The following is a 12,482-nucleotide window of genomic DNA, read 5'->3' on the forward strand; positions in this document are numbered from 1 at the left end:
AGTAACACTTATCATGCTTTCTTAATCAAAGATGCCCAATACAAAATGGCATACAAGAAATGGCTAGACTGTCTGCACCCAATGCCATTCTAGCCACGTAACACTACTCATGCTTCCTTTATAAAAGGATGCTCAATACAAAATGTCACGCCACAGTAAGAAATGGATAGACTGGTTGCATTAAAAGGCCAGTGTAGCCACATAATAACACTTATCATGCTTGCATTATCATAAATGCCCAGTAAAAGAAAATCCATTCCAGCCCCTATTCTTCCAGTGCCTTGCACGCACACAATCAATGTGAGTCCTGCTATTTTTGACTAGGAATCCAACATAGATGCATAGTAGAAAAATGTTGTGCCTGACCACTGAGTCCCTCCAGCACATCAAATGCACACATTCTGATTATGTGTGCAAGCAAGGCATTGAGGGGCCAAGGGGTCAGGCATGGTATTTTTTATTAGGCATCTATCATAGATGGCAGGTAGAAAAATACCATGCCTGTCCCCTGGGCCCACCAGCGCCTCGAACTGGGATCTGATTTTGGGCCGGTGGAGGGTTGTGCAACAATGGCATTTTTAAAATGCCGTTATTGCACAACCCCCCATAAAAACAAAATCAACTTCCCGGCAAAGCACAAACACACACAAAACGTTCACACCCAGCATGCACTCGCCCACTTGTTTACATTAACTTACCTTCTGCCCAAGTGCTGAAGTTTCTTCCCAGTGCTCCAGCTCCCGCGTAGCACAAACAGGAACCAGGAAGCAATGAGTGGTTTCTACACAGGCGCGCAAGAGCCATAGCGCTGACAATGAAGCACCACCAATCTGTTTGTATGTGCGGGTGGTGCGGGAACAACCCCTCACACAAACAAATATACAGTTCCACAGCCAGCATCTCCAACGGCCATGCAAGGCTGGGCAAGCAAAATGCCCCTGGCTTTGCATGGCCCATTGGACATGCATGGCCGGGGAACAGAACTGTCAAACGGAAACTGAATTTTCCTTTGACAGTTCAAGCCAGCCCAGGAGAGCTCCATCAGCTGCAAAAAGCAGCAACTGTGGGGGTTCTCAGTGTTTACACTGTGCTGGCCCCTTGACTACTCCATAATGGGTGAGGGTAGCGGTGGGTCGGCTCTCTCTCGCCCATTAGGGATGACCACCATGCACAGGGTTAGTGTGGCTGCAGATTAAATAATGTTGACTTTGAAGTCATGCACATGATTTGCCCTGTTGGTAATGCAGTGATTTTGAGCACATTAAGGGAACCATAGATAAACTCTACAGTAGAAGGCTACCAGGGTAGCTCAGCAGGTTGGGTGGCTGTTGCTGAGATGTTATATATTTAAAACTGGCTGTTAATCTTATGACATTTTGCAATTCCTTATTAAAAAAACAGTGCTATAAAAAGTGTTCAGGCAGGGGACGGGGTGGGCTAGTCGCTTGGTTATATTCAGGACAGGGGTTGGGGAATTTCTGCCCCCTGACACACCTGTAGTGAAAAATCAAAATTTGGCGCCCACAGTTTAGTTTAGTAGTAACTTTTGTCAGCACAATAGAAGCATTTATTTGTGATTAAGTAATTTGCCATGCATATAACATTTGTATCAATATAGCCTGTGATAAAACACAAAAGAAGGGGCACACACATCACAGGATGTTTGTGTGATAGTAAAAAAAAACTAAACAGTTAAAGAAAACGAGTGGATGTAAATTTAAGAAGCATACTTCTGTTTGGAAAGATCTTTTTTGTTTTCCTCTATGAAAGTGTAAGCTGCACATTTGGAAACAAAAGTATGCCCAGCATGTAGAAAGCCTACTTTCAACAGTGATGGCTGTGAGGAATTTGACCATCCACATGGGGAGTGTGTGCTCGCCTGTGCTTTTTTAGATTTGTTTGATAATGAAAATGAATGATGGAAGATCAACCTCTGAAAATGTGTGAGGCCATTCCGCACACATTTTCTCTGCTCATCGCATGAAACACATAGTCACATGTACTCCAGGAGGACACAGCCTACAGGCGCCGTCCTCCCATGTCATATTCAGATGGAATGTGACAGCCACGGGTAAATCAAAGCATCTCAAGAAGGGGTAAGGAACACCTTCCTCCGGCCATGGGTAGCCTAGTTAAAATATCAAAGGCTCCATGGATCTGCTTTCCTATTGTTCAGTTTGGCTGGTGGCAGTGCATACTAATGAGAGATAATTGAGGCAGGCCTGTTGAAGGGGCTTGGTCACCGAACAAGACAACAGGACGACGGGGCTAACACCCCTTTGGTATGCAAAGTGTCAAATTGAAGCTAGTTCCCACCCCTCTGAATGAAAGGTAGTGAATGGCATGCCTGAGTCCATTAGTTACCGTAGGTACCTCTGCAGAGCAGACCCCTTTCAGAGGGGAGAAGTATGTGATTTGAGGGAGAAAGGAAGTCTGCACTTGTCACAAACTTCATGGGAGACCTGCGCTTTAATCAAGAGTCACAGAGGGCTCAGTTAACCAGAGAGACACTTTGATCTACAACAGAAAGGAAGATGGGTGGGACTTGGGTATATGTTGTCACCCCTTACCATTCCTGTTGCAGAGCGCTCTGGTCCTGACCTTATGCACAACAGAAGATTGTTGGTGGGGACCCAGAATTGGTTCACTAAGGTAGGCTTAGCCTGCACCAATCACTGGGGCCCATTTGGCTTTAAAAGAGGGCTGAACCCCTCACTTAGCAGATCAACCGACGACTTTGAAAGGGATAAGAAGAAGGACTCATTTGGGCCCTGGCTGAAGGTACTGTGTACCTTACATCTTCCGCCAGTGAAGGAAGGCCAGGATTTCCAAGAGGGAAGCAAAATCCTTCCCCTAAAGATCTCCCAGGGAACAGAGGGAGATACCGGACTCAGAGGAGAGGACGCATCCAGCAGCTCCAGAATCGGTACCCAGCCAGCACTCAACATGCCCTTCTAGGTTCTGCCAGCAAGCTTCCTCGGTGGGAAGTGCCAGAGAGTCTCTGGACAAAGTACGAGGCCTTTGCCTGCAAACACTCTCCTAGGCTTTGGGCCGTCCGCCTTGAAAGCATGACACGAGCCATGCAAAGAAGCTGGGAGGCGTGCCCCTATAAGCATCAACCATCGTCCATCTTTTAAGGACATTATCCAGACAGTCGAGTGCATGAACCACAACGAGCTGCACCACTGACTATTGTCATGCTGCAGTCATCAGAGCCATTCTTCCGCCAACCAGCACAGAGACAATGATTCTTGATCCATAGCCACCGTGTAGGCCAGCCGGCAGCCGTCCGTCCAGCCTTGCTTGCCAAACTGCCTGCCGCCTGCTACCCGCAGCTGTGTCGCATCTCAAAAACTGTCTTAGGCCCTGGAACCGCCTTGATGCTGTTGAGTATCAAGAACTTCTTAAGCACCAGGTACATTGTGGTTCTGCCCCCTGGTCTTTCTCCAAGGCCCGTAGAGTCAGTTACAACCCCTTGCCCCTGTTTTTTTGCAAAGACATTATTACATGGAACATGCGGGGGACATCCAAGGGGAGCCGGGGACACCCATGCAACCCCTGCTCCCCCTGTCCCTATATATATGGTCACCTATATAATGTCACCACAAACTTTTCCTGCCAACATTATGTATGGCTACCATATATATAAGGACATTATTACCTGATACCTCGGAGATAAGCCTGCCATTCTTTCCACGTTACCAAATTTGGACAAGCATGTCTATAATTGACTTGTGTTCCAATCTGTTTGGATTCCTTCTGGTGTGCTAGAGGTGTGGGGCTGATTGAAGGTTTAGAAACCGATGTTCCTCCCAAGACCACTGGTGCCCCGGAAGTTGATTCGTCACAATGGCCCCACCCCAGTGATATTCATGGCCCATTGATTCCTGTGATGTCTCTTTCAGGCCAGAAGAAAGAACACAGACTAACCAAATAGAGTCTGCAGTCGGACGAATGGCGGCTGGCCGAAGGAGCCTCGCTAAGACTCCTGGAAAGAGTTATTTAGGGGGACAGGCAGGCACCAATTAGGGGGGCAGGCAGGCACCAATCAGTGGGGCAAAGCAGCAAATAGGGGGGCAATTGTGTCTTTGTCCCCTTCTAGGGACACCTATGACGACACACCATGCTTTTTTCCACAGTTCTCCACTTGTCCCCCTCCTTATCACTAACATTGACAGATTCCACTATGAGCTACTGACCTGTAGAGCCTCCACTCTGCTTTTGCACCTGCTATGTCCCAGTTAAGTCCATGTTGAAAACAGAAAGAGGACTCTTGGGCAGAGAGGATTCCCGACAGTGCATTATTAGTAGTAGAGAAAGAAACAGGACATATGCCGGTGCCAGGAAGCCCTTGTGCCCTGGTCAGGCGTCTGGGGAACTACTTACTAGCCGCAATCAACCTGTTGAAGACGGCTGGTGTATAAAATACAAATAATGAGCACAGTGCCAACAAAACCAAACAGAAGTGTTGCATTGGTGCAACACAGGAATTGTCTCCGACAAGTCCAATGTCAGAGTACTTAGGTGTCAAAGGGCAATTTGAATAGGGTGGTTTTAAGTATTGTCTTCGAGTGTGGGTAGTGGGGATCAGAGGTGTTTCAGTGATTATGGTTCACCAGTTTGTGGACAGTCAGAGGCCTTCACTCGTGCCTCGAATTCTGGGCCCTTCACTCTTCCATCACTGCAACTGTCTCTTATGCCTCCTGGATTCCGACCTCCTTTTGCCCGGAGAGCAGGCCCACTTTTATACCAAGGATGCAGGGCAGTCGCAGCTCAGTTATGAACTCAAATCTAGTTTCAGATCACCTGTAAACACTGAACAAAAAATCAGAACAGGCCTAACTGTCACTATGTACTGATCTATAACTTCCAAGATGGAGTCACATGACCAATGCCTAATGCCAATGAATGCAGGCGGCCCTGGCTGTCCAGGATGTTGTTAGCACCAACTTAGAATCTATGCACAAAATGCACCTTCACAGTTCCCTGAATTAAGTATGGGGATGGTAGGTTAGCAATGCAACAACAAGCCTGTGTCTACATAGACCAGTGGTATTCAAACTGAGAGGCTGCAGGGATGTCATTTGGGGGTCGCCAGGGGTAGCGGCTGGTGCCCCTTGCTCCTCCTCTGCTACACCTAGACCTTGCTATCCCTGGCCACTGCACAAAAAGGCAGTGCCAAGTACAGATATCTGTGTTGCACCTGAAAAAGGCGGTTGTAAATTCAGCTAAATGTGCCACAGCTTTTTTCACCTGGAAGCTCAATCTCGTTGGCTGGAGAAATAACAGGGATGCAGGAAAAACCATGAAGCCACCTTCACTAACAGGTTGGCAGTCCATTAGTGAAGAATGCCGGAATGGTTGGGTTCAGAGGTGGGGTTGTCTGTGCAGCTCATACCTAGTACTGTAGCAACAGGAAGGGTATGGGGGCTAGGTCTAGCTAGCTGGGAATGGGTAAGAGCAGCCGCAGTACTCAGTCACAGCGCAGCATGAGCACACATTTAATCAGTGTTTCTCATTGTCTGCTTTGCATATCTAGTGAGTCACTGGACCTGTGATGAGAGGGGTGTGCCCCAGTGGCTTCTGCTAGCACTCCTGTCTGGGTCTGGGCACTGTGTGAGCTGACCCAGATCTGCCAGGCCTGCATCTCAGGGACACTGGAGGCAATGTGAGGTCATTCATTTACATGAAGTTGCCCTTTGAAATAAACCATCTGCTATTTCCTCAAGCAAAATATATATATATTTGGAACTGGAAGGATAGCTCAGGGGCAACACACTTGCTTTGGGGGGCTGCAGTGCAACGTGGGTTCAGTTCCTGTTCCAGTGCTTAGAAGCTGGGGGAGGCTGACATTAAGCAAGATATAAAGGACCAAAGAAAATAATAAAATCGGCCTTTTCTAGGGGTGATGATATGGAGTTGCTGCTGCTTACATTTTTTAAATTAAAAATCCCTGCAATTACTGTGACCTGCGATACATCCTTCCCCTCTATCTCCCATCTAACAAAAACGGTGGGTTACTTACCAAATAAACAAAACAGAAAGGTGACAGCTAGAAGGTTTAAAATCCTTCATAACCACTGGCACAGCCCTGGGCAACCCTCCAGACCATCGTTTTTTCTGGTTGGACTTGTGTTGGTCCGTTGCTGTTTCCAGTCTGTGCCCAGACACTTGGCAGGCACTGGATGACTGCGCTTTGGGTTTTAGGCCTCTTTGGGATGCTCTGTCAGTTTAGCCCGTGTGATGTACAATAGTCCAGGTTGCTGTGTTGGACGTCTGCTTACATTCACAGTGGTTTGGTAATATGGGCCTATACACACTGACATTAACACTACATATGGTGATCCATTCTTGCATGAAAAGTATATCATATTGCAGTGGTATTGTAACCATATTTTTCTTAGTGTACTGAGGAACAATGCTATGTGATGCCACTTCCAGTTTTGTCAAGGGGTGAAAGGTTGTGTTTCCTGTGATGTCACTGGGGGTGGGGTCAAATTACATCACTTCCTGTTATGTCATCAGAGTTCAAGGGTCATGTGATGTCACTTCTGCTACCCCTGGCATTTTGGTGAAATGACGTCCCTGGAGGGCTGGCTGCCATGGGGGGCGCAGAGGGGGTGGGGGAATGAACCGAAGGATATCCAAGGACGGCCCAAGATACTTTAAAAAGGAATTAAAATGACTGTTTCTGATATAAAAAAGGATTAAGGTGACTGCTTTAAAGTAAAAATATAAGCCGTAGAAAATGTGCTTATATTTTAAAGAGCCTGGAGCCCCCTGGACATTCTTTAGGTCCCCTAGAGGGGACCAACCCCTAGGTGAGGGGGCCCAGAAAGAATATTTCTACTGAAGCGGGAGGGGGTAAGTATGAACAAGTTTGAAGACCATTGACATAAACAAAGAAGAGTGCCCCTTTGCTGCTCAATATGGAGTCTAATCCATGTTGCCAGGTACCATGCAGTGGAATGGATGTCACAGTTTACGCAGATGAGCGTGCAATGCTTAAATGAGAGGGCCTTTGTGTTTATCATAAATGTTGGAGCTTTTCACAGGGCAAAGCATGTCTGAGACACTGATAAAGTTAATTGAGTTTGTAGACCACCGGCCTATGCGCACCCCAAAATCTTTTACTGAATTATATCCCAATACAGGCCATATCCATTTTGAAACTCACCAATGTACTGTGAGAAAGTGAGGTAAAAAACAGGGATAGGAACAAAGAGGAGAGAACAGTGGGGGATGGATAAAGGGAAAAGGAGGTATTGCATAGAGAGACAGAAAGGGTGTGGCACGGAGACAACTAGGGTAGGTGAGAGACAGCGGGTAGGTGAGGAAGATATTGCAAAGCAGAGCGAGTATGAGAAACAGAAGATGATGAGCGTCATTGGGGCGCTGTACAAGAAACAGAGGAAGGACGACATAAGTCGACAGAGGGAAGACAGTGAGGGAAAACGAGGTCATGGGGCGAGCGAGATAGAGAGGGGGTGTGAATAGATGAGAAAGACTGTGTAAGAGAAGGAGAAATAGGCAAAGCGAACGGAACAGCATGACAGAGGGCGAGAGAAACAGCGCAAGTCCTGGAAGAGTCGGATGATAGGAAGTAGGGCAGGGGAAGGCAGCATGGCGGAGCCCTGCTCTGAAGTATTATCACGCTCAGGCCGGTGACGCTGGAGGTCATTGAGCTAATAGCGTCCCTGCTGAGACAGCGGACTCCGGGCTGATCCATTTACTACTGCTCCTAATCCACAGCCCTCTCTCTCTGCCAGGGCGGCTAGACTAGGACGAGGGGGCGAGCAAGGGAGAGGGGGAGCGAGGGGGCGAAGAAAGGGACATTAGTGGTGCCCAACGGAGGGAATTGCAAGCACCAAGGAGCGAGAAGAGTGAAAGAAGGGTAGGCGCCAGGCCAGCAAAAGAAGGTACACAGCAGTGCTTTACACCTCACAAGTCTATACTTTAAGTGGCCTGGGGCTCAGCCTGGAAGGGTCTTAAATTCTCTTTGACGCCAGAGGGCGGTAGAGGCCCATTGATCCATTTCTGATAACCTCACCGCATGGTGTGTCCCACACCATTTACGTAGTTCTCCACTGGCCTCACTTCCTTTGTGTGTCTTTCTCTCCGGACCCATTCTTTATTTGTGCCCATTTGTATTCGTCTCTCTCCCCGCACTACCACTTCAGTCATGTCCCCTTTAACTCTCTGTGTAGGTATGTATTTTTCTATTATTTGAGCCTGGCATTTGGAGTATGCTTTGATGAAACATCTCGGTGAATCCAACCAAAATATCAGTATATTGGTTTACTATTCAGTCATTAACTTTGAATGTGATTCTGTTAGCCTAATGCAGCCATCTCTCAAAGACACTCACCAATCACAGACCACGTGTGCCCTGTTTTGACACCAGTATCGGGAAAAGGTTTGCTGGCTTTGAGAGCTCCCTATTTTTCAGGCAAAGCATACTGAAATTTAATTATTGGGCAATATTCACACACTTTGGTTAAACAGTGAATCTGGAATCCTTTCACACAAACTTCCAGTCCATTACTAGGCATTGCGTTAAAAAAAATAACATCTATATAAAATAAAACTCTCATTTTTGTGTCAAAATAGCAGGCATCATATATGTAAACTAAGTATTAAAGGGGGCATTTTATTATTGCTCTTTTTCATTGTCTAATAATAAAACTGGGGGTTCAGTCCAAAACCGTTCATCACAATTCCAATTAGTTAGAAATATCAGAAAAGGCTCTGGTAATAACAAAGAAAAGTGTTTCAAAAAGTAATTGCCCAGGCTTTTCCAAATCAATCCATGCACCATAGGAAAACACCAAAGGGACCCCAGGGGTAACAGGTAGAGCTCAATTAGTGAACTTGTCTTCTGCTCCTGGTGAGCTTGCACCCCTGCAGCTGCATGCGTTGCCTCTCCCTTTGTTCTGCAGGGTGAGAGAGATGGAGGAAGAGAGTACGAGTTTGACGGTACCCTGGCGGTAAATCTGCCAAGATAACGGAACATGGTAATACCGTTATCTGGACTCAGTCTGGCGGTATTACCGTCAGATTAGGAGTGCTGGACGGTGATGGTGGTAAATCCCCATTCCATGAAGTCCCATTGGGCTCCCTGAGGGAATTTGCCGGCATTACCATCGCCGGTTATAACGGTGTCAGTAATACCAGCGATTGTTGCTGGTCGGGTGGCGGAATTACCTCCTGCTGTTAGCTGAAGGTAATTCTGCCACCCCACCGGCAAACTTGGAGTTGGCTGGTGCAGAAACATGCCGGTATACGGTAATACCACCACGTTAATTCAGCACCGGCCAACTTGTAATGAGGGTCTCAAAAATATAAAGTGCAGATACTGGGGGTCAAGTAGGACCTGCTAATTTAAAGAACTGGGTACAAGCGCGGAGGGAGAGGCGAAAGTCAGGGTAGCGTGGTAACTGGTGGTGGAGAGTGGCTCTTAAAAGGAAGGACAGGAACGAGAAAAGAGATGATAGGGGGAGTTTTTATTGAGGGGTTTTAGATGATTGTATGTATACGTTGCTGATTGTTTTTAATGATTTAATTATTGATTGTAAAACGATCATGGAAATAGGATTGTTTTCTTAGTATGATTGTGTATATGCTAATTATGTTAATGGTGATGATACGAAGTATTACGGTTTGTTATAAACCATATATAGATACATATAAAAAAAAAGAAAGGAGGAGTAGCTACCAGAGGAGGGGACCAGAAAAGAGAGGTCTGGAGAGCAAATTACAGCAGGACAAGGCAGGACAAGGCAAAAGTCACGAGAGGGAGTGGATTTGTGGGGGAAAGGTGATGAGCAGTAGGGGCAGGTGAAGGGAGTATTGAGCGAAGGTGAGCACTGGAGTGGTATGAGACAGGGAAACAGAGAGCAAAGGAGGGCAGGAGGGCGGTTGCCATCTTGCCATCAGTCTGCGGTTGACGCAAACCGTTCAGGTTCAACCTTTGTCGTTTTGAGGCAGACAGAGGCCCTATACCAACCACAGTTTTCGTTTGGGGCTGAAGAAGGCTCAACATAGAAGCAAGAAAACCAACAACTGATGGATGGCAGTTCTCGCGCTAACAGTTTCAAGCAGTGTAAACCTTACTGGTAGCAATCTATTTCCTCACCTCCCCCTTCCAAGTCCCAGTGCAGTCCCTTAATTGGGATACAAAATAGAGGGGTGTAATAAGGGGTGTAATAAATTGCAAATCAAAGTTTTTGGGCCAGGGCCTAGCCAGTTTCTGGCATAACATATGGACCACAATCAGCTAAGGAACCTTTAAAAGATGTGTGACCGATGTAAACAAAGTAGTGGCCCCACAGACAGTCGACTTAGTTTTAGTACTTGCCATGAAAGGGAGCAAAATCTAATTTAAAAAGCGTGTTAAACATAATATTGGGCCTCATCACAAGTCCGACGGTAATCATGCGCAATTACTGCCAGGCGCCAAAAGCGTTACCGCTGGGTCGTGCAGCAGAATTAACACCACATCACAACCTGGTGTAAACGTGCCCCTGACACGGGCAGTAGCGCTATTAGCGCCCGCCAGTAAGTGGGTCAAAACAAGGGCTACCACCAAGAAAGCAGCGCCAATAGCGCTATCGCTAGCGATCCCGGTGCTAATAGCGCCGGCGGAAGTTGCGTCACCACCACAAATTGCATCAACGCCGGAACGGGAAGCATCTCTGCGGCCATTTTGAAGCCTTCCACTCCTGGTAAGCAGCAACAATGTCTCAGGAGAGTATAAGAGGCAAGGTGGACGAAAATCGCCTGCAGAAACTCAAATTTAGCGACGGCGAGTTGGTGGCCCTCGCAGATGAGGTAACTTTCCACTACGAGGAACTCTATGGCAGTTGCCAACGCAAGGGCGAGCGGGCTGGAACATCTGGTAGGTAAACATTACTCAAGGGAAGCTCTTCTACAGCTTCAGCCTTTTAACACATTGTTGCCTGATCATTTTGATACTATTCTGCCAATCGGTTGTGTGAATGTGCCTGCAGAGGATAGTTTACTGAATGCATTTTTTATTAATTCATGCTCATTGGTTCCTCACGGCTTATTTGTGCATGAACATTTAGTTGATGGCCAGTTGGATGTAGGTTTTGAGACATGGTTGACGGAAACGTCTGCCCCAGCCCTTTCGCTGGCTTTACCAGTTGCCTACAACATAATTCATCAAGGTCAGGCTTCTGTCCATCCTGGTGGGGAGATTGCAGTCCTTTTTAGGACAGCTTTGCAGTTTTCTGCGGTCCCTTTGGACCATAAGCCGAAGATGGCAGTGTTTTTGCCCCGGTAAACCGTGTCTGCGTCGGTGGCCTGGCATTTTTTGGTAGTCTGCCGGCTAACTGGTCCATATGTAGCTTTTCTTAATCCGTTTCCGGATCTGATAGCAGCTCTCCAGGTGAAGTTTGTGAACCTAGTGGTATTGGGAGATCTCAGCATGAGGTTTAATACCCCTTTGAATTCTACACTAGCTCAGTTCCAGGAGGCAATGGCAGATCTGGGAATTACTCAATCTATCTCTGCACCTACACATGCGCAAGGGGGTATTCTTGACCTATTGTTTTCAATTGTGGCCAGTATAACTGTTACCTCAATTGAGAAAGTGACCTGGTCTGATCAAAGCCTTATATCGTTTAAAGTATGGGGTCTGCAGATGTGGCTAAGACGAACCCGGTGAAGACCATGAGGCGGAACTGGCGCACAGTTGATTCTCAGAAACTGCTTTCCCTATGTCTGGATAAATGTAGCAGCTCTGTGAATAATAATTTGTTCTTACTTTCTTGTATCTTTAGTGAGGCAGCAGATCAGGTTGCTCCCCTCAAACTTGTACAGACACGGAGGCGCACCTCTGAGCTACAGTATTCGGCTCAATTGAAAACCTCCTGCCTGCATACTTGTTAGACAAGCTGAGCGCAAATGGCGCCGCTCATACCGCCCGCAGGAGAAGGTCTATTTTCGACAAGGTCACCTTAAAATATCACCAGGATACTCCGACTGCTAAGCAAACCTTTTTACTCAGAAAGTTGAACTTGCCCTTAATCAATCGAAAGAGCTTTTTTCGGTAATGAAATCGTTTTCATCCACTACTCATCTTAGACCAGGGGTCCGTCAGACTCAGGCCTTGTGTAATTCCCTCTCGACTTCTTCATTACCAAGGTGGAAGATATTCGGAAAATCATTTCTACAGTGAATCCAGGTAGGGCCGCTCCATCGCCCCCCTTCTTCTGTTGTTTATGAAACTGCTTGAATATCTGGTCTCTCCTTTGCTGTCCTCTTTTTTGGAAACTTCTTTATTCTTTGACTCCTTTTACTCTGGATTCTGCCCAGGGCGGGGCACGGAGAGTGTCCTGGTGTCTGTGGTCGACGATCTTACTATGCTGGCTGACTGTGGTGGAGTGGGGGCCCTGATTTTATTGGATCTTCCAGTGGCCTTCGACACTGTCGACCAGTCGATTCTGCTGTCTCGGCTA

The 12,482-nt window shown here is 47.0% G+C and overlaps 1 protein-coding gene across 1 annotated transcript in view; it reads left to right on the forward strand.

Annotated features, from left to right (window-relative positions):
- The first annotated feature begins 7,806 nt into the window (after positions 1 to 7,806).
- The window catches only part of SPMIP8 (sperm microtubule inner protein 8), a 292,584-nt gene continuing 287,908 nt past the window's right edge, over positions 7,807 to 12,482 (forward strand). Inside the window, exon 1 of the mRNA XM_069654425.1 lies at positions 7,807 to 7,919. The gene's annotated coding sequence lies outside the window, so the exon portion shown is untranslated. The remainder of the gene's footprint in view (positions 7,920 to 12,482) is intronic.

This window comes from Ambystoma mexicanum, chromosome 1p, assembly GCF_040938575.1.
Source record: "Ambystoma mexicanum isolate Mex_15411 chromosome 1p, UKY_AmexF1_1, whole genome shotgun sequence".
NCBI classification, from domain to species: domain Eukaryota; kingdom Metazoa; phylum Chordata; class Amphibia; order Caudata; family Ambystomatidae; genus Ambystoma; species Ambystoma mexicanum.